Source organism: Taudactylus pleione, unplaced genomic scaffold (genome assembly GCF_031769625.1).
Source record: "Taudactylus pleione unplaced genomic scaffold, aTauple2 ptg000100l, whole genome shotgun sequence".
NCBI lineage: Eukaryota > Metazoa > Chordata > Amphibia > Anura > Myobatrachidae > Taudactylus > Taudactylus pleione.
Genome location: NW_028284502.1, coordinates 6,514,887 through 6,537,561, shown reverse-complemented (window position 1 = coordinate 6,537,561; position 22,675 = coordinate 6,514,887). Strand labels below are relative to the sequence as shown.

The 22,675-nt window shown below is 30.5% G+C and overlaps 7 non-coding genes across 7 annotated transcripts; all 7 read right to left on the bottom strand.

Moving 5' to 3' along the window:
• Window positions 1-74, bottom strand: TRNAT-AGU (transfer RNA threonine (anticodon AGU)). The gene has a single exon. It is a non-coding gene; the product is annotated as a tRNA-Thr (tRNA).
• Window positions 75-5,473: 5,399 nt separating this feature from the next.
• Window positions 5,474-5,547, bottom strand: TRNAT-AGU (transfer RNA threonine (anticodon AGU)). The gene has a single exon. It is a non-coding gene; the product is annotated as a tRNA-Thr (tRNA).
• Window positions 5,548-9,798: 4,251 nt separating this feature from the next.
• On the bottom strand, window positions 9,799-9,872 carry TRNAT-AGU (transfer RNA threonine (anticodon AGU)). Its single transcript has one exon. It is a non-coding gene; the product is annotated as a tRNA-Thr (tRNA).
• A 2,110-nt stretch (window positions 9,873-11,982) lies between these two features.
• TRNAT-AGU (transfer RNA threonine (anticodon AGU)) lies at window positions 11,983-12,056 on the bottom strand. The gene has a single exon. It is a non-coding gene; the product is annotated as a tRNA-Thr (tRNA).
• A 2,104-nt stretch (window positions 12,057-14,160) lies between these two features.
• TRNAT-AGU (transfer RNA threonine (anticodon AGU)) lies at window positions 14,161-14,234 on the bottom strand. Its single transcript has one exon. It is a non-coding gene; the product is annotated as a tRNA-Thr (tRNA).
• A 2,110-nt stretch (window positions 14,235-16,344) lies between these two features.
• On the bottom strand, window positions 16,345-16,418 carry TRNAT-AGU (transfer RNA threonine (anticodon AGU)). The gene has a single exon. It is a non-coding gene; the product is annotated as a tRNA-Thr (tRNA).
• A 5,479-nt stretch (window positions 16,419-21,897) lies between these two features.
• TRNAT-CGU (transfer RNA threonine (anticodon CGU)) lies at window positions 21,898-21,971 on the bottom strand. The gene has a single exon. It is a non-coding gene; the product is annotated as a tRNA-Thr (tRNA).
• Between the last annotated feature and the right edge of the window lie 704 nt (window positions 21,972-22,675).

Sequence of the window (22,675 nt, the reverse complement as noted above, 5' to 3'; positions counted from 1 at the left end):
AGGCACTGCTGAGATTCGAACTCAGGATCTCCTGTTTACTAGACAGGCGCTTTAACCAACTAAGCCACAGCACCAAATGAAAAGAAGCTTTTTTACATGCTATTTTATGGAAATATCTGATGTTTACCTTAGCATGATTTTAATGGTAAAATATAGCTTATATTCAAGAAAGGAAATATTGCATTTTTTTGTGTTTGTCAGATGTAGACTTTATCTAGAAACATAGAACATTGTCCACCAAGTAAGCCAGAAAGAAGACTGCTAAAGTTTTCACATCTCATATTGTCAATAATCAACAACAAACTACATAAAAAGGTGATGAAAATTAACCAAACAAAAGGCACTGCCAAGATTCAAATGCAGGATCTCCTGTTTACTAGACAGGCGCTTTAACCAGCTAAGCCACAGCACCATCTGCTCCAAAGTGTCTTATAATGAAAAATTATATATCTCATGTATGTTTTATGGTCAAATTTTTTGAGATCCTTAAAAAGACCGATGCTTAATCGATTCTTTAAAAGGTAAAAATAAAGAAAAAAATACAGTATATGTTTTCTTCTCTACATTCATTTAAAAATTATAGGACTGTTTTTCTTAAAATGGTTGGGCAAAGTCACTCTCTTATATAAATTTTTTCTAGCAGTTATTATAGCATTCTCTTTAAAAGCAACCTACAATGGATTAATGTTTGCTTTTTTATGGTACACAAACAGAAAAAATAAACTTGTAATTCAAATGAAGATCTCTATCTTCTAAATATAGATCTAATGTTAGTTTTTTTTCTTGAAGCTTGTTCAAGAGACTTGAAGCTTTTTTTTCTGGAAATACTTTCCTAACAGAAGTTTGCAAATGTTATGGAACTAAATATTGATTAATTTTTAAATAATTCTCCTAGCCTCTAGGACTAAAATGACTCTCCCAAATTATCTTGGTAAACATACTTTGCTTTAGATATTTTCACACTTCCTATGGACTTCTCCTTTGACTAAACTCCATTATTATTCTGGAGGTTGTTTAAACAAAATGCAAAGTATTTTCTAGAAAACTCTCATGTCTAACAGCATACATTTAATTCAACTATATGGCTTATATCAAAACAGGAACATGTTTTGTTGTCTTCTAATATGGACTGCATCTAGAAATGAACTGTATTGCTGACCAAGTGAACTGGGGTGAAAGTTGCTCAAGGAATCACATGTCTTATTTCTTGAGCATCAACAATACACTACATGCTAAGATATGACAAGCAAATAAAAGGTACTGCTGAGATTTGAACTCAGGATCTCCTGTTTATGAGACAGGCACTTTAACCAACTAGGCCAGAGCACCATATAAAAACCCCTGTTTAATATTGAAAAACAATATATGTAAAGTTTAATTTTTGGTAAAAATATTTGAAATGCTTTTTGAGACATGTATTTTATCAAAGTTTAAAACGGTTGGTAATTTTGAATGAATAAGTGACTAAATTAATATGTTTTTATTCTCTCCTTTCTTTTGTGAAATACAGGCCCTTATTTCTTACAATGTATTGCCAAGTGACTTTCTAGTATACTATTTTGTAGCAGTTATTATGGATTTCTCTTTAATGGAATCCTACATGAGAATTAATGCCAGTATTTTCTGATGCTCACATAGTTAAAACATGAAGTAAAATTAAAATGTATCTTAAAAAGATAGAACAGTTTTTAGCATTTTATCTTTAAGCTTTTACAAGAAAAGCAAAGCAGTTTTGGAAACACTTTGTTAACACAATTTTGGATGTTATGGAACTAAATATTGTTTAATTTTCAATTATTCTCCAAGCTGTTATGATAAAAATTACTTTCTCTCTATTTATCTTAGAAAATGTACTTGTAACTGACATTTTATAAAATTCCCTGCATGATTCTCCTTTGATTGCACACAATATTAATCATGGTGCTTGCTCAAGCATAATAAATGCTATTTTCTGGAAATTTCTGATGTTTACCTTAGTATCAGTTTATTTTTTTTAAAAATAGCTTATACTCAAGAATGGGAATATAGCATTATTTTGTGTTTTTCTGATATGGACTTTTTCTAGAAATGTAGTACATTGTTCATCAAGTAAGCCTGGGTGAAAGCTACTACAGTAGTCACGTCTCATATTGTAATGAATCAACAACAAACTACACACTTAGTAGATGAAAATGAATCAAACAAAGGCATTGCTGAGGCGCTTTAACCAACTAAGCCACAGCACCACATGGAAAGAAGCTTTATTACAAGCTATTTTATGGAAATATCTGATGTTTACCTTAGCATCATTTTAATGCTAAAATATAGCTTATATTCAAGAAAGGAAATATTGCATTATTTTGTGTTTGTCAGATATAGACTTTATCTAGAAACATAGAACATTGTCCACCAAGTAAGCTAGAAAGAAGGCTGCTAAAGTTTTCACATCTCATATTGTCATGAATCAACAACAAACTACATAATAAGGTGATGAAAATTAACCAAACAAAAGTCACTGCCAAGATTCGAATGCAGGATCTCCTGTTTACTAGACAGGTGTGTTAACCGGCTAAGCCATAGCACCACCTGCCCAAAGTGTCATATAATGAAAAATTGTATATCTCATGTATGTTTTATGGTAACTTTTTTTGAGATCCTTAAAAAGGCCGATGCTTAATCGATTTTTGAAAAGGTAAAACTAAAGAAAAAAAATACAGCATATGTTTTCTTCTCTACATTCATTTAAAATTATAGGACTGTTTTTCTTAAAATGGTTTGGCAAAGTCACTCTCTTATATTAATTTTTTGTAGCAGTTATTATAGCATTCTCTTTAAAAGCAACCTACAATGGATTAATGTTTGCTTTTTTATGATACACAAACAGAAAAAATAAACTTGTAATTCAAATGAAGATCTCTATCTTCTAAATATAGATCTAATGTTAGTTTTTTTTCTTGAAGCTTGTTCAAGAGACTTGAAGCTTTTTTTTCTGGAAATACTTTCCTAACAGAAGTTTGCAAATGTTATGGAACTAAATATTGATTAATTTTTAAATAATTCTCCTAGCCTCTTGGACTAAAATGACTCTCCCAAATTATCTTGGTAAACATACTTTGCTTTAGATATTTTCACACTTCCTATGGACTTCTCCTTTTACTAAACTCCATTATTATTCTGGAGGTTGCTTAAACAGAATGCAAAGTATTTTCTAGAAAACTCTCATGTCTAACAGCATACATTTAATTCGACTATATGGCTTATATCAAAACAGGAACATGTTTTGTTGTCTTCTAATATGGACTGCATCTAGAAATGAACTGTATTGCTGACCAAGTGAACTGGGGTGAAAGTTGCTCAAGGAATCACATGTCTTATTTCTTGAGCATCAACAATACACTACATGCTAAGATATGACAAGCAAATAAAAGGTACTGCTGAGATTTGAACTCAGGATCTCCTGTTTATGAGACAGGCACTTTAACCAACTAGGCCAGAGCACCATATAAAAGCCCCTGTTTAATATTGAAAAACAATATATGTAAAGTATAATTTTTGGTAAAAATATTTGAAATGCTTTTTGAGACATGTATTTTATCAAAGTTTAAAACGGTTGGTAATTTTGAATGAATAAGTGACTAAATAAATATGTTTTTATTCTCTCCTTTCTTTTGTGAAATACAGGCCCTTATTTCTTACAATGTATTGCCAAGTGACTTTCTAGTATACTATTTTGTAGCAGTTATTATGGATTTCTCTTTAATGGAATTCTACATGAGAATTAGTGCCAGTATTTTCTGATGCTCATATAGTAAAAACATGAAGTAAAATTAAAAAGTATCTTAAAAAGATAGAACAAGTTTTAGCATTTTATCTTTAAGCTTTTTCAAGAAAAGCAAAGCAGTTTTGGAAACACTTTGTTAACACAATTTTGGATGTTATGGAACTAAATATTATTTTATTTTCTATTGTTCTCCCAGCTGTTATGTTAAAAATTACTCTTTCTCTATTTATCTTAGAAAATGTACTTGTAACTGACATTTTATAAAATTCCCTGCGTTATTCTCCTTTGACTGCACACCATATTCATCATGGAGATTGCTCAAGCATAATAAATGCTATTTTCTGGAAATTTCTGATGTTTACCTTAGCATCAGTTTATTTTTATAAAAATAGCTTATACTCAAGAATGGGAATATAGCATTATTTTGTGTTTTTCTGATATGGACTTTTTCTAGAAATGTAGTACATTGTTCATCAAGTAAGCCTGGGTGAAAGCCACTACAGTTGTCACGTCTCATATTGTAATGAATCAACAACAAACTACATACTTAGTAGATGAAAATGAATCAATCAAAGGCACTGCTGACATTTGAACTCAGGATCTCCTGTTTACTAGACAGGCACTTTAATCAACTAAGCCACAGCACCACCTGCTCCAAAGTGTCTTATAATGAAAAATTATATATCTCATGTATGTTTTATGGTCAAATTTTTTGAGATCATTAAAAAGACCGATGCTTAATCGATTCTTTAAAAGGTAAAAATAAAGAAAAAAAATACAGTATAAGTTTTCTTCTCTACATTCATTTAAAAATTATAGGACTGTTTTTCTTAAAATGGTTTGCCAAAGTCACTCTCTTATATTATTTTTTGTCGCAGTTATTATAGCATTCTCTTTAAAAGCATCCTACAATGGAAAAATATTTGAAATGCTTTTTGAGACATGTATTTTTTCAAAGTTTAAAATGGTTGGTAATTTTGAATGAATAAGTGACTAAATAAATATGTTTTTATTCTCTCCTTTCTTTTGTGAAATGCAATTCCCTTATTTCTTACAATGTATTGCCAAGTGACTTTCTAGTATACTATTTTGCAGAAGTTATTATGGATTTCTCTTTAATGGAATCCTACATGAGAATTAGTGCCAGTATTTTCTGATGCTCACATAGTAACAACATGAAGTAAAATTAAAAAGTATCTTAAAAAGATAGAACAATTTTTAGCATTTTATCTTTAAGCTTTTTCAAGAAAAGCAAAGCAGTTTTGGAGACACTTTGTTAACACAATTTTGGATGTTATGATACTAAATATTGTTTCATTTTCAATTGTTCTCCAAGCTGTTATGTTAAAAATTACTCTTTCTCTATTTATCTTAGAAAATGTTCTTGTAACTGACATTTTATAAAATTCCCTGCATGATTCTCCTTTGACTGCACACGATATTAATCATGGAGCTTGCTCAAGCATAATAAATGCTATTTTCTGGAAATTTCTGATGTTTACCTTAGCATCAGTTTATTTAAAAAAAAAATAGCTTATACTCAAGAATGGGAATATAGCATTATTTTGTGTTTTTCTGATATGGACTTTTTCTAGAAATGTAGTACATTGTTCACCAAGTAAGCCTGGGTGAAAGCTACTGCAGTTGTAACGTTTCATATTGTTTTGAATCAACAACAAACTACATACTTACTAGATGAAAATGAATCAAAAAAGGCACTGCTGAGATTTGAACTCAGGATCTCCTGTTTACTAGACAGGCGCTTTAACCAACTAAGCCACAGCACCACATGGAAAGAAGCATTTTTACATGCTATTTTATGGAAATATCTGATGTTTACCTTAGCATCATTTTAATGCTAAAATATAGCTTATAGTCATGAAAGGAAATATTGCATTATTTTGTGTTTGTCAGATATAGACTTTATCTTGGAACATAGAACATTGTCCACCAAGTAAGCTAGAAAGAAGGCTGCTAAAGTTTTCACATCTCATATTGTCATGAATGAACAACAAATTACATAATAAGGTGATGAAAATTAACCAAACAAAAGTCACTGCCAAGATTCGAATGCAGGATCTCCTGTTTACTAGACAGGTGTGTTAACCGACTAAGCCACAGCACCGCCTGCTCCAAAGTGTCATATAATGAAAACTTATATATCTCATGTATGTTTTATGGTAACTTTTTTTGAGATGCTTAAAAAGGCCGATGGTTAATCGATTCTTGAAAAGGTAAAACTAAAGAAAAAAAATACAGTATATGTTTTCTTCTCTACATTCATTTAAAAATTATAGGATTGTTTTTCTTAAAATGGTTGGGCAAAGTCACTCTCTTATATTAATTTTTTCTAGCAGTTATTATAGCATTCTCTTTAAAAGCATCCTACAATGGATTAATGTTTGCTTTTTTATGATACACAAACAGAAAAAATAAACTTGTAATTCAAATGAAGATCTCTATCTTCTAAATATAGATCTAATGTTAGTTTTTTTTCTTGAAGCTTGTTCAAGAGACTTGAAGCTTTTTTTTCTGGAAATACTTTCCTTACAGAAGTTTGCAAATGTTATGGAACTAAATATTGATTAATTTTTAAATAATTCTCCTAGCCTCTAGGACTAAAATGACTCTCCCAAATTATCTTGGTAAACATACTTTGCTTTAGATATTTTCACACTTCCTATGGACTTCTCCTTTTTCTAAACTCCATTATTATTCTGGAGGTTGCTTAAACAGAATGCAAAGTATTTTCTAGAAAACTCTCATGTCTAACAGCATACATTTAATTCAACTATATGGCTTATATCAAAACAGGAACATGTTTTGTTGTCTTCTAATATGGACTGCATCTAGAAATGAACTGTATTGCTGACCAAGTGAACTGGGGTGAAAGTTGCTCAAGGAATCACATGTCTTATTTCTTGAGTATCAACAATACACTACATGCTAAGATATGACAAGCAAATAAAAGGTACTGCTGAGATTTGAACTCCGGATCTCCTGTTTATGAGACAGGCACTTTAACCAACTAGGCCAGAGCACCATATAAAAGCCCCTGTTTAATATTGAAAAACAATATATGTAAAGTATCATTTTTGGTAAAAATATTTGAAATGCTTTTTGAGACATGTATTTTATCAAAGTTTAAAACGGTTGGTAATTTTGAATGAAAAAGTGACTAAATAAATATGTTTTTATTCTCTCCTTTCTTTTGTGAAATACAGGCCCTTATTTCTTACAATGTATTGCCAAGTGACTTTCTAGTATACTATTTTGTAGCAGTTATTATGGATTTCTCTTTAATGGAATCCTACATGAGAATTAGTGCCAGTATTTTCTGATGCTCACATAGTTAAAACATGAAGTAAAATTAAAATGTATCTTAAAAAGATAGAACAGTTTTTAGCATTTTATCTTTAAGCTTTTACAAGAAAAGCAAAGCAGTTTTGGAAACACTTTGTTAACACAATTTTGGATGTTATGGAACTAAATATTGTTTAATTTTCAATTGTTCTCCCAGCTGTTATGATAAAAATTACTTTCTCTCTATTTATCTTAGAAAATGTACTTGTAACTGACATTTTATAAAATTCCCTGCATGATTCTCCTTTGATTGCACACAATATTAATCATGGTGCTTGCTCAAGCATAATAAATGCTATTTTCAGGAAATTTCTGATGTTTACCTTAGTATCAGTTTATTTTTTTTAAAAATAGCTTATACTCAAGAATGGGAATATAGCATTATTTTGTGTTTTTCTGATATGGACTTTTTCTAGAAATGTAGTACATTGTTCATCAAGTAAGCCTGGGTGAAAACTACTACAGTAGTCACGTCTCATATTGTAATGAATCAACAACAAACTACACACTTAGTAGATGAAAATGAATCAAACAAAGGCATTGCTGAGGCGCTTTAACCAACTAAGCCACAGCACCACATGGAAAGAAGCTTTATTACAAGCTATTTTATGGAAATATCTGATGTTTACCTTAGCATCATTTTAATGCTACAATATAGCTTATATTCAAGAAAGGAAATATTGCATTATTTTGTGTTTGTCAGATATAGACTTTATCTAGAAACATAGAACATTGTCCACCAAGTAAGCTAGAAAGAAGGCTGCTAAAGTTTTCACATCTCATATTGTCATGAATCAACAACAAACTACATAAAAAGGTGATGAAAATTAACCAAACAAAAGTCACTGCCAAGATTCGAATGCAGGATCTCCTGTTTACTAGACAGGTGTGTTAACCGGCTAAGCCACAGCACCACCTGCCCAAAGTGTCATATAATGAAAAATTGTATATCTCATGTATGTTTTATGGTAACTTTTTTTGAGATCCTTAAAAAGGCCGATGCTTAATCGATTCTTGAACAGGTAAAACTAAAGAAAAAAAATACAGTATATGTTTTCTTCTCTACATTCATTTAAAATTATAGGACTGTTTTTCTTAAAATGGTTTGGCAAAGTCACTCTCTTATATTAATTTTTTGTAGCAGTTATTATAGCATTCTCTTTAAAAGCAACCTACAATGGATTAATGTTTGCTTTTTATGATACACAAACAGAAAAAATAAACTTGTAATTCAAATGAAGATCTCTATCTTCTAAATATAGATCTAATGTTAGTTTATTTTCTTGAAGCTTGTTCAAGAGACTTGAAGCTTTTTTTTCTGGAAATACTTTCCTAACAGAAGTTTGCAAATGTTATGGAACTAAATATTGATTCATTTTTAAATAATTCTCCTAGCCTCTAGGACTAAAATGACTCTCCCAAATTATCTTGGTAAACATACTTTGCTTTAGATATTTTCACACTTCCTATGGACTTCTCCTTTTACTAAACTCCATTATTATTCTGGAGGTTGCTTAAACAGAATTCAAAGTATTTTCTAGAAAACTCTCATGTCTAACAGCATACATTTAATTCGACTATATGGCTTATATCAAAACAGGAACATGTTTTGTTGTCTTCTAATATGGACTGCATCTAGAAATGAACTGTATTGCTGACCAAGTGAACTGGGGTGAAAGTTGCTCAAGGAATCACATGTCTTATTTCTTGAGCATCAACAATACACTACATGCTAAGATATGACAAGCAAATAAAAGGTACTGCTGAGATTTGAACTCAGGATCTCCTGTTTATGAGACAGGTACTTTAACCAAATAGGCCACTGCACCATATAAAAGCCCCGGTTTAATATTGAAAAACAATATATGTAAAGTATAATTTTTGGTAAAAATATTTGAAATGCTTTTTGAGACATGTATTTTATCAAAGTTTAAAACGGTTGGTAATTTTGAATGAATAAGTGACTAAATAAATATGTTTCTATTCTCTCCTTTCTTTTGTGAAATACAGGCCCTTATTTCTTACAATGTATTGCCAAGTGACTTTCTAGTATACTATTTTGCAGCAGTTATTATGGATTTCTCTTTAATGGAATCCTACATGAGAATTAGTGCCAGTATTGTCTGATGCTCACATAGTTAAAACATGAAGTAAAATTAAAAAGTATCTTAAAAAGATAGAACAATTTTTAGCATTTTATCTTTAAGCTTTTTCAAGAAAAGCAAAGCAGTTTTGGAAACACTTTGTTAACACAATTTTGGATGTTATGGAACTAAATATTGTTTAATTTTCAATTGTTCTCCCAGCTGTTATGATAAAAATTACTCTCTCTCTATTTATCTTAGAAAATGTACTTGTAACTGACATTTTATAAAATTCCCTGCATGATTCTCCTTTGACTGCACACGATATTAATCATGGAGCTTGCTCAAGCATAATAAATGCTATTTTCTGATGTTTACCTTAGCATCAGTTTATTTTTTTTTAAAAATAGCATATACTCAAGAATGGGAATATAGCATTATTTTGTGTTTTTCTGATAAGGACTTTTTCTAGAAAAGTAGTACATTGTTCATCAAGTATGCCTGGGTGAAAGCTACTACAGTTGTCACGTCTCATATTGTAATGAATCAACAACAAACTACACACTTAGTAGATGAAAATGAATCAAACAAAGGCACTGCTGAGATTTGAACTCAGGATCTCCTGTTTACTAGACAGGCGCTTTAACCAACTAAGCCACAGCACCACATGGAAAGATGCTTTTTTACATGCTATTTTAAGGAAATATCTGATGTTTACCTTAGCATCATTTCAATGCTAAAATATAGCTTATATTCAAGAAAGGAAATATTGCATTATTTTGTGTTTGTCAGATGTAGACTTTATCTAGAAACATAGAACATTGTCCACCAAGTAAGCCAGAAAGAAGACTGCTAAAGTTTTCACATCTCATATTGTCATGAATCAACAACAAACTACATAATAAGGTGATGAAAATTAACCAAACAAAAGTCAGTGCCAAGATTCGATTGCAGGATATCCAGTTTACTAGACAGGCGTGTTAACCAGCTAAGCCACAGCACCACCTTCTCCAAAGAGTCATATAATGAAAAATTATATTTCTCATGTATGTTTTATGGTAATATTTTTTGAGATCCTTAAAAAGGCCGATGCTTAATCGATTTTTTAAAAGGTAAAAATTAAGAAAAAAAATACAGTATATGTTTTCTTCTCTACATTCATTTAAAAATTATAGGACTGTTTTTCTTAAAATGGTTTGGCAAAGTCACTCTCTTATATTAATTTTTTCTAGCAGTTATTATAGCACTCTCTTTAAATGCATCCTACAATGGATTAATGTTTGCTTTTTTATGATACACAAACATAAAAAATAAACTTGTAATTCAAATGAAGATCTCTATCTTCTAAATATAGAACTAATGTTAGCTTTTTTTCTTGAAGCTTGTTCAAGAGACTTGAAGCTTTTTTTTCTGGAAATACTTTCCTAACAGAAGTTTGCAAATGTTATGAAACTAAATATTGATTCATTTTTAAATAATTCTCCTAGCCTCTAGGACTAAAATGACTCTCCCAAATTATCTTGGTAAACATACTTTGCTTTAGATATTTTCACACTTCCTATGGACTTCTCCTTTTACTAAACTCCATTATTATTCTGGAGGTTGTTTAAACAGAATTCAAAGTATTTTCTAGAAAACTCTCATGTCTAACAGCATACATTTAATTCAACTATATGGCTTATATCAAAACAGGAACATGTTTTGTTGTCTTCTAATATGGACTGCATCTAGAAATGAACTGTATTGCTGACCAAGTGAACTGGGGTGAAAGTTGCTCAAGGAATCACATGTCTTATTTCTTGAGCATCAACAATACACTACATGCTAAGATATGACAAGCAAATAAAAGGTACTGCTGAGATTTGAACTCAGGATCTCCTGTTTATGAGACAGGCACTTTAACCAACTAGGCCACAGCACCACATAAAGCCCCTGTTTAATACTGAAAAACAATATATGTAAAGTATAATTTTTGGTAAAAATATTTGAAATGCTTTTTGAGACATGTATTTTATCAAAGTTTAAAATGGTTGGTAATTTTGAATGAATAAGTGACTAAATAAATATGTTTTTATTCTCTCCTTTCTTTTGTGAAATACAGGCCCTTATTTCTTACAATGTATTGCCAAGTGACTTTCTATTATACTATTTTGCAGCAGTTATTATGGATTTCTCTTTAATGGAATCCTACATGAGAATTAGTGCCAGTATTTTCTGATGCTCACATAGTAAAAACATGAAGTAAAATTAAAAAGTATCTTAAAAAGATAGAACAGTTTTTAGCATTTTATCTTTAAGCTTTTACAAGAAAAGCAAAGCAGTTTTGGAAACACTTTGTTAACACAATTTTGGATGTTATGGAACTAAATATTGTTTAATTTTCAATTGTTCTCCCAGCTGTTATGATAAAAATTACTTTCTCTCTATTTATCTTAGAAAATGTACTTGTAACTGACATTTTATAAAATTCCCTGCATGATTCTCCTTTGATTGCACACAATATTAATCATGGTGCTTGCTCAAGCATAATAAATGCTATTTTCTGGAAATTTCTGATGTTTACCTTAGCATCAGTTTATTTAAAAAAAAAATAGCTTTTACTCAAGAATGGGAATATAGCATTATTTTGTGTTTTTCTGATATGGACTTTTTCTAGAAATGTAGTATATTGTTCATCAAGTAAGCCTGGGTGAAAGCTACTACAGTTGTCACATCTCATATTGTAATGAATGAACAACAAACTACATACTTAGTAGATGAAAATGAATCAAACAAAGGAACTGCTGAGATTTGAACTCAGGATCTCCTTTTTACTAGACAGGCGCTTTAACCAACTAAGCCACAGCACCACATAAAAAGAAGCTTTTTTACATGCTATTTTATGGAAATATCTGATGTTTATCTTAGCATCATTTCAATGCTAAAATATAGCTTATATTCAAGAAAGGAAAGATTGCATTATTTTGTGTTTGTCAGATGTAGACTTTATCTAGAAACATAGAACATTGTCCACCAAGTAAGCCAGAAAGAAGACTGCTAAAGTTTTCACATCTCATATTGTCATGAATCAACAACAAACTACATAATAAGGTGATGAAAATTAACCAAACAAAAGTCAGTGCCAAGATTCAATTGCAGGATCTCCAGTTTACTAGACAGGCGTGTTAACCAGCTAAGCCACAGCACCACCTGCTCCAAAGTGTCATATAATGAAAAATTATATTTCTCATGTATGTTTTATGGTAACATTTTTTGAGATCCTTAAAAAGGCCGATGCTTAATCGATTTTTTAAAAGGTAAAAATTAAGAAAAAAAATACAGTATATGTTTTCTTCTCTACATTCATTTAAAATTATAGGACTGTTTTTCTTAAAATGGTTTGGCAAAGTCACTCTCTTATATTAATTTTTTCTAGCAGTTATTATAGCACTCTCTTTAAAAGCATCCTAAATGGATTAATGTTTGCTTTTTTATGATACACAAACAGAAAAAAAATAAATTTGTAATTCAAATGAAGATCTCTATCTTCTAAATATAGATCTAATGTTAGCTTTTTTTCTTGAAGCTTGTTCAAGAGACTTGAAGCTTTTTTTTCTGGAAATACTTTCCTAACAGAAGTTTGCAAATGTTATGGAACTAAATATTGATTCATTTTTAAATAATTCTCCTAGCCTCTAGGACTAAAATTACTCTTTCCCAAATTATCTTGGTAAACATACTTTGCTTTAGATATTTTCACACTTCCTTTGGACTTCTCCTTTTACTAAACTCCATTATTATTCTGGAGGTTGTTTAAACAGAATGCAAAGTATTTTCTAGAAAACTCTCATGTCTAACAGCATACATTTAATTCAACTATATGGCTTATATCAAAACAGGAACATGTTTTGTTGTCTTCTAATATGGACTGCATCTAGAAATGAACTGTATTGCTGACCAAGTGAACTGGGGTGAAAGTTGCTCAAGGAATCACATGTCTTATTTCTTGAGCATCAACAATACACTACATGCTAAGATATGACAAGCAAATAAAAGGTACTGCTGAGATTTGAACTCAGGATCTCCTGTTTATGAGACAGGCACTTTAACCAACTAGGCCACTGCACCATATAAAAGCCCCGGTTTAATATTGAAAAACAATATATGTAAAGTATAATTTTTGGTAAAAATATTTGAAATGCTTTTTGAGACATGTATTTTATCAAAGTTTGAAACGGTTGGTAATTTTGAATGAATAAGTGACTAAATAAATATGTTTTTATTCTCTCCTTTCTTTTGTGAAATACAGGCCCTTATTTCTTACAATGTATTGCCAAGTGACTTTCTAGTATACTATTTTGCAGCAGTTATTATGGATTTCTCTTTAATGGAATCCTACATGAGAATTAGTGCCAGTATTGTCTGATGCTCACATAGTTAAAACATGAAGTAAAATTAAAAAGTATCTTAAAAAGATAGAACAATTTTTAGCATTTTATCTTTAAGCTTTTTCAAGAAAAGCAAAGCAGTTTTGGAAACACTTTGTTAACACAATTTTGGATGTTATGGAACTAAATATTGTTTAATTTTCAATTGTTCTCCCAGCTGTTATGATAAAAATTACTCTCTCTCTATTTATCTTAGAAAATGTACTTGTAACTGACATTTTATAAAATTCCCTGCATGATTCTCCTTTGACTGCACACGATATTAATCATGGAGCTTGCTCAAGCATAATAAATGCTATTTTCTGATGTTTACCTTAGCATCAGTTTATTTTTTTTTAAAAATAGCATATACTCAAGAATGGGAATATAGCATTATTTTGTGTTTTTCTGATAAGGACTTTTTCTAGAAAAGTAGTACATTGTTCATCAAGTATGCCTGGGTGAAAGCTACTACAGTTGTCACGTCTCATATTGTAATGAATCAACAACAAACTACACACTTAGTAGATGAAAATGAATCAAACAAAGGCACTGCTGAGATTTGAACTCAGGATCTCCTGTTTACTAGACAGGCGCTTTAACCAACTAAGCCACAGCACCACATGGAAAGATGCATTTTTACATGCTATTTTAAGGAAATATCTGATGTTTACCTTAGCATCATTTCAATGCTAAAATATAGCTTATATTCAAGAAAGGAAATATTGCATTATTTTGTGTTTGTCAGATGTAGACTTTATCTAGAAACATAGAACATTGTCCACCAAGTAAGCCAGAAAGAAGACTGCTAAAGTTTTCACATCTCATATTGTCATGAATCAACAACAAACTACATAATAAGGTGATGAAAATTAACCAAACAAAAGTCAGTGCCAAGATTCGATTGCAGGATATCCAGTTTACTAGACAGGCGTGTTAACCAGCTAAGCCACAGCACCACCTTCTCCAAAGAGTCATATAATGAAAAATTATATTTCTCATGTATGTTTTATGGTAATATTTTTTGAGATCCTTAAAAAGGCCGATGCTTAATCGATTTTTTAAAAGGTAAAAATTAAGAAAAAAAATACAGTATATGTTTTCTTCTCTACATTCATTTAAAAATTATAGGACTGTTTTTCTTAAAATGGTTTGGCAAAGTCACTCTCTTATATTAATTTTTTCTAGCAGTTATTATAGCACTCTCTTTAAATGCATCCTACAATGGATTAATGTTTGCTTTTTTATGATACACAAACATAAAAAATAAACTTGTAATTCAAATGAAGATCTCTATCTTCTAAATATAGAACTAATGTTAGCTTTTTTTCTTGAAGCTTGTTCAAGAGACTTGAAGCTTTTTTTTCTGGAAATACTTTCCTAACAGAAGTTTGCAAATGTTATGAAACTAAATATTGATTCATTTTTAAATAATTCTCCTAGCCTCTAGGACTAAAATGACTCTCCCAAATTATCTTGGTAAACATACTTTGCTTTAGATATTTTCACACTTCCTATGGACTTCTCCTTTTACTAAACTCCATTATTATTCTGGAGGTTGTTTAAACAGAATTCAAAGTATTTTCTAGAAAACTCTCATGTCTAACAGCATACATTTAATTCAACTATATGGCTTATATCAAAACAGGAACATGTTTTGTTGTCTTCTAATATGGACTGCATCTAGAAATGAACTGTATTGCTGACCAAGTGAACTGGGGTGAAAGTTGCTCAAGGAATCACATGTCTTATTTCTTGAGCATCAACAATACACTACATGCTAAGATATGACAAGCAAATAAAAGGTACTGCTGAGATTTGAACTCAGGATCTCCTGTTTATGAGACAGGCACTTTAACCAACTAGGCCACAGCACCACATAAAAGCCCCTGTTTAATACTGAAAAACAATATATGTAAAGTATAATTTTTGGTAAAAATATTTGAAATGCTTTTTGAGACATGTATTTTATCAAAGTTTAAAATGGTTGGTAATTTTGAATGAATAAGTGACTAAATAAATATGTTTTTATTCTCTCCTTTCTTTTGTGAAATACAGGCCCTTATTTCTTACAATGTATTGCCAAGTGACTTTCTATTATACTATTTTGCAGCAGTTATTATGGATTTCTCTTTAATGGAATCCTACATGAGAATTAGTGCCAGTATTTTCTGATGCTCACATAGTAAAAACATGAAGTAAAATTAAAAAGTATCTTAAAAAGATAGAACAGTTTTTAGCATTTTATCTTTAAGCTTTTACAAGAAAAGCAAAGCAGTTTTGGAAACACTTTGTTAACACAATTTTGGATGTTATGGAACTAAATATTGTTTAATTTTCAATTGTTCTCCCAGCTGTTATGATAAAAATTACTTTCTCTCTATTTATCTTAGAAAATGTACTTGTAACTGACATTTTATAAAATTCCCTGCATGATTCTCCTTTGATTGCACACAATATTAATCATGGTGCTTGCTCAAGCATAATAAATGCTATTTTCTGGAAATTTCTGATGTTTACCTTAGCATCAGTTTATTTTAAAAAAAATAGCTTTTACTCAAGAATGGGAATATAGCATTATTTTGTGTTTTTCTGATATGGACTTTTTCTAGAAATGTAGTATATTGTTCATCAAGTAAGCCTGGGTGAAAGCTACTACAGTTGTCACATCTCATATTGTAATGAATGAACAACAAACTACATACTTAGTAGATGAAAATGAATCAAACAAAGGAACTGCTGAGATTTGAACTCAGGATCTCCTTTTTACTAGACAGGCGCTTTAACCAACTAAGCCACAGCACCACATGGAAAGAAGCATTTTTACATGCTATTTTATGGAAATATCTGATGTTTACCTTAGCATCATTTTAATGCTAAAATATAGCTTATATTCAAGAAAGGAAATATTGCATTATTTTGTGTTTGTCAGATATAGACTTTATCTAGAAACATAGAACATTGTCCACCAAGTAAGCTAGAAAGAAGGCTGCTAAAGTTTTCACATCTCATATTGTCATGAATCAACAACAAACTACATAATAAGGTGATGAAAATTAACCAAACAAAAGTCACTGCCAAGATTCGAATGCAGGATCTCCTGTTTACTAGACAGGTGTGTTAACCGGCTAAGCCACAGCACCACCTGCCCAAAGTGTCATATAATGAAAAATTGTATATCTCATGTATTTTTTATGGTAACTTTTTTTGAGATCCTTAAAAAGGCCGATGCTTAATCGATTCTTGAAAAGGTAAAACTAAAGAAAAAAAATACAGTATATGTTTTCTTCTCTACATTCATTTAAAAATTATAGGACTGTTTTTCTTAAAATGGTTTGGCAAAGTCACTCTCATATTAATTTTTTGTAGCAGTTATTATAACATTCTCTTTAAAAGCATCCTACAATGGATTAATGTTTGCTTTTTTATGATACACAAACAGAAAAAATAAACTTGTAATTCAAATGAAGATCTCTATCTTCTAAATATAGATCTAATGTTAGTTTTTTTTCTTGAAGCTTGTTCAACAGACTTGAAGCTTTTTTTTCTGGAAATACATTCCTAACAGAAGTTTGCAAATGTTATGGAACTAAATATTGATTCATTTTTAAATAATTCTCCTAGCCTCTAGGACTAAAATGACTCTCCCAAATTATCTTGGTAAACATACTTTGCTTTAGATATTTTCACACTTCCTATGGACTTCTCCTTTTACTAAACTCCATTATTATTCTGGAGGTTGCTTAAACAGAATGCAAAGTATTTTCTAGAAAACTCTCATGTCTAACAGCATACATTTAATTCGACTATATGGCTTATATCAAAACAGGAACATGTTTTGTTGTCTTCTAATATGGACTGCATCTAGAAATGAACTGTATTGCTGACCAAGTGAACTGGGGTGAAAGTTGCTCAAGGAATCACATGTCTTATTTCTTGAGCATCAACAATACACTACATGCTAAGATATGACAAGCAAATAAAAGGTACTGCTGAGATTTGAACTCAGGATCTCCTGTTTATGAGACAGGAACTTTAACCAACTAGGCCACAGCACCATATAAAAGCCCCTGTTTAATATTGAAAAACAATATATGGAAAGTATAATTTTTGGTAAAAATATTTGAAATGCTTTTTGAGACATGTATTTTATCAAAGTTTAAAACGGTTGGTAATTTTGAATGAATAAGTGACTAAATAAATATGTTTTTATTCTCTCCTTTCTTTTGTGAAATACAGGCCCTTATTTCTTACAATGTATTGCCAAGTGACTTTCTAGTATACTATTTTGTAGCAGTTATTATGGATTTCTCTTTAATGGAATCCTACATGAGAATTAGTGCCAGTATTTTCTGATGCTCACATAGTTAAAACATGAAGTAAAATTAAAATGTATCTTAAAAAGATAGAATAGTTTTTAGCATTTTATCTTTAAGCTTTTACAAGAAAAGCAAAGCAGTTTTGGAAACACTTTGTTAACACAATTTTGGATGTTATGGAACTAAACATTGTTTAATTTTCAATTGTTCTCGCAGCTGTTATGATAAAAATTACTTTCTCTCTATTTATCTTAGAAAATGTACTTGTAACTGACATTTTATAAAATTCCCTGCATGATTCTCATTTGATTGCACACAATATTAATCATGGAGCTTGCTCAAGCATAATAAATGCTATTTTCTGGAAATTTCAGATGTTTACCTTAGCATCAGTTTATTTAAAAAAAAAATAGCTTATACTCAAGAATGGGAATATAGCATTATTTTGTGTTTTTCTGATATGGACTTTTTCTAGAAATGTAGTACATTGTTCATCAAGTAAGCCTGGGTGAAAGCTACTACAGTAGTCACGTCTCATATTGTAATGAATCAACAACAAACTACACACTTAGTAGATGAAAATGAATCAAACAAAGGCACTGCTGAGGCGCTTTAACCAACTAAGCCACAGCACCACATGGAAAGAATGTTTTTTACATGCTATTTTAAGGAAATATCTGATGTTTACCTTAGCATCATTTTAATGCTAAAATATAGCTTATATTCAAGAAAGGAAATATTGCATTATTTTGTGTTTGTCAGATGTAGACTTTATCTAGAAACATAGAACATTGTCCACCAAGTAAGCCAGAAAGAAGACTGCTAAAGTTTTCACATCTCATATTGTCATGAATCAACAACAAACTACATAATAAGGTGATGAAAATTAACCAAACAAAAGTCAGTGCCAAGATTCAATTGCAGGATCTCCAGTTTACTAGACAGGCGTGTTAACCAGCTAAGCCACAGCACCACCTGCTCCAAAGTGTCATATAATGAAAAATTATATTTCTCATGTATGTTTTATGGTAACATTTTTTGAGATCCTTAAAAAGGCCGATGCTTAATCGATTTTTTAAAAGGTAAAAATTAAGAAAAAAAATACAGTATATGTTTTCTTCTCTACATTCATTTAAAATTATAGGACTGTTTTTCTTAAAATGGTTTGGCAAAGTCACTCTCTTATATTAATTTTTTCTAGCAGTTATTATAGCACTCTCTTTAAAAGCATCCTACAATGGATTAATGTTTGCTTTTTTATGATACACAAACAGAAAAAAAATAAATTTGTAATTCAAATGAAGATCTCTATCTTCTAAATATAGATCTAATGTTAGCTTTTTTTCTTGAAGCTTGTTCAAGAGACTTGAAGCTTTTTTTTCTGGAAATACTTTCCTAACAGAAGTTTGCAAATGTTATGGAACTAAATATTGATTCATTTTTAAATAATTCTCCTAGCCTCTAGGACTAAAATTACTCTTTCCCAAATTATCTTGGTAAACATACTTTGCTTTAGATATTTTCACACTTCCTTTGGACTTCTCCTTTTACTAAACTCCATTATTATTCTGGAGGTTGTTTAAACAGAATGCAAAGTATTTTCTAGAAAACTCTCATGTCTAACAGCATACATTTAATTCAACTATATGGCTTATATCAAAACAGGAACATGTTTTGTTGTCTTCTAATATGGACTGCATCTAGAAATGAACTGTATTGCTGACCAAGTGAACTGGGGTGAAAGTTGCTCAAGGAATCACATGTCTTATTTCTTGAGCATCAACAATACACTACATGCTAAGATATGACAAGCAAATAAAAGGTACTGCTGAGATTTGAACTCAGGATCTCCTGTTTACAAGACAGGCACTTTAACCAAATAGGCCACAGCACCATATGAAAGCCCCTGTTTAATATTGAAAAACAATATATGGAAAGTATAATTTTGGGTAAAAATATTTGAAATGCTTTTTGAGACATGTATTTTATCAAAGTTTAAAACGGTTGGTAATTTTGAATGAATAAGTGACTAAATAAATATGTTTTTATTCTCTCCTTTCTTTTGTGAAATACAGGCCCTTATTTCTTACAATGTATTGCCAAGTGACTTTCTAGTATACTATTTTGTAGCAGTTATTATGGATTTCTCTTTAATGGAATCCTACATGAGAATTAGTGCCAGTATTTTCTGATGCTCACATAGTTAAAACATGAAGTAAAATTAAAATGTATCTTAAAAAGATAGAACAGTTTTTAGCATTTTATCTTTAAGCTTTTACAAGAAAAGCAAAGCAGTTTTGGAAACACTTTGTTAACACAATTTTGGATGTTATGGAACTAAATATTGTTTAATTTTCAATTGTTCTCGCAGCTGTTATGATAAAAATTACTTTCTCTCTATTTATCTTAGAAAATGTACTTGTAGCTGACATTTTATAAAATTCCCTGCATGATTCTCCTTTGATTGCACACAATATTAATCATGGAGCTTGCTCAAGCATAATAAATGCTATTTTCTGGAAATTTCTGATGTTTACCTTAGCATTAGTTTATTTTTTTTTTAAATAGCTTATACTCAAGAATGGGAATATAGCATTATTTTGTGTTTTTCTGATATGGACTTTTTCTAGAAATGTAGTACATTGTTCATCAAGTAAGCCTGGGTGAAAGCTACTACAGTAGTCACGTCTCATATTGTAATGAATCAACAACAAACTACACACTTAGTAGATGAAAATGAATCAAACAAAGGCACTGCTGAGGCGCTTTAACCAACTAAGCCACAGCACCACATGGAAAGAATGTTTTTTACATGCTATTTTATGGAAATATCTGATGTTTACCTTAGCATCATTTTAATGCTAAAATATAGCTTATATTCAAGAAAGGAAATATTGCATTATTTTGTGTTTGTCAGATGTAGACTTTATCTAGAAACATAGAACATTGTCCACCAAGTAAGCCAGAAAGAAGACTGCTAAAGTTTTCACATCTCATATTGTCATGAATCAACAACAAACTACATAATAAGGTGATGAAAATTAACCAAACAAAAGTCAGTGCCAAGACTCAATTGCAGGATCTCCAGTTTACTAGCCAGGCGTGTTAACCAGCTAAGCCACAGCACCACCTGCTCCAAAGTGTCATATAATGAAAAATTATATTTCTCATGTATGTTTTATGGTAACATTTTTTGTGATCCTTAAAAAGGCCGATGCTTAATCGATTTTTTAAAAGGTAAAAATTAAGAAAAAAAATACAGTATATGTTTTCTTCTCTACATTCATTTAAAATTATAGGACTGTTTTTCTTAAAATGGTTTGGCAAAGTCACTCTCTTATATTAATTTTTTCTAGCAGTTATTATAGCTGTCTCTTTAAAAGCATCCTACAATGGATTAATGTTTGCTTTTTTATGATACACAAACAGAAAAAATAAACTTGTAATTCAAATGAAGATCTCTATCTTCTAAATATAGATCTAATGTTAGCTTTTTTTCTTGAAGCTTGTTCAAGAGACTTGAAGCTTTTTTTTCAGGAAATACTTTCCTAACAGAAGTTTGCAAATGTTATGGAACTAAATATTGATTCATTTTTAAATAATTCTCCTAGCCTCTAGGACTAAAATTACTCTTTCCCAAATTATCTTGGTAAACATACTTTGCTTTAGATATTTTCACACTTCCTATGGACTTCTCCTTTTACTAAACTCCATTATTATTCTGGAGGTTGTTTAAACAGAATGCAAAGTATTTTCTAGAAAACTCTCATGTCTAACAGCATACATTTAATTCAACTATATGGCTTATATCAAAACAGGAACATGTTTTGTTGTCTTCTAATATGGACTGCATCTAGAAATGAACTGTATTGCTGACCAAGTGAACTGGGGTGAAAGTTGCTCAAGGAATCACATGTCTTATTTCTTGAGCATCAACAATACACTACATATGACAAGCAAATAAAAGGTACTGCTGAGATTTGAACTCAGGATCTCCTGTTTACGAGACAGGCACTTTAACCAACTAGGCCACAGCACCATATAAAAGCCCCTGTTTAATATTGAAAAACAATATATGGAAAGTATAATTTTGGGTAAAAATATTTGAAATGCTTTTTGAGACATGTATTTTATCAAAGTTTAAAATGGTTGGTAATTTTGAATGAATAAATGACTAAATAAATATGTTTTTATTCTCTCCTTTCTTTTGTGAAATACAGGCCCTTATTTCTTACAATGTATTGCCAAGTGACTTTCTAGTATACTATTTTGTAGCAGTTATTATGGATTTCTCTTTAATGGAATCCTACATGAGAATTAGTGCCAGTATTTTCTGATGCTCACATAGTTAAAACATGAAGTAAAATTAAAATGTATCTTAAAAAGATAGAACAGTTTTTAGCATTTTATTTTTAAGCTTTTACAAGAAAAGCAAAGCAGTTTTGGAAACACTTTGTTAACACAATTTTGGATGTTATGGAACTAAATATTGTTTAATTTTCAATTGTTCTCGCAGCTGTTATGCTAAAAATTACTTTCTCTCTATTTATCTTAGAAAATGTACTTGTAGCTGACATTTTATAAAATTCCCTGCATGATTCTCCTTTGATTGCACACAATATTAATCATGGAGCTTGCTCAAGCATAATAAATGCTATTTTCTGGAAATTTCTGATGTTTACCTTAGCATTAGTTTATTTTTTTTTTAAAATAGCTTATACTCAAGAATGGGAATATAGCATT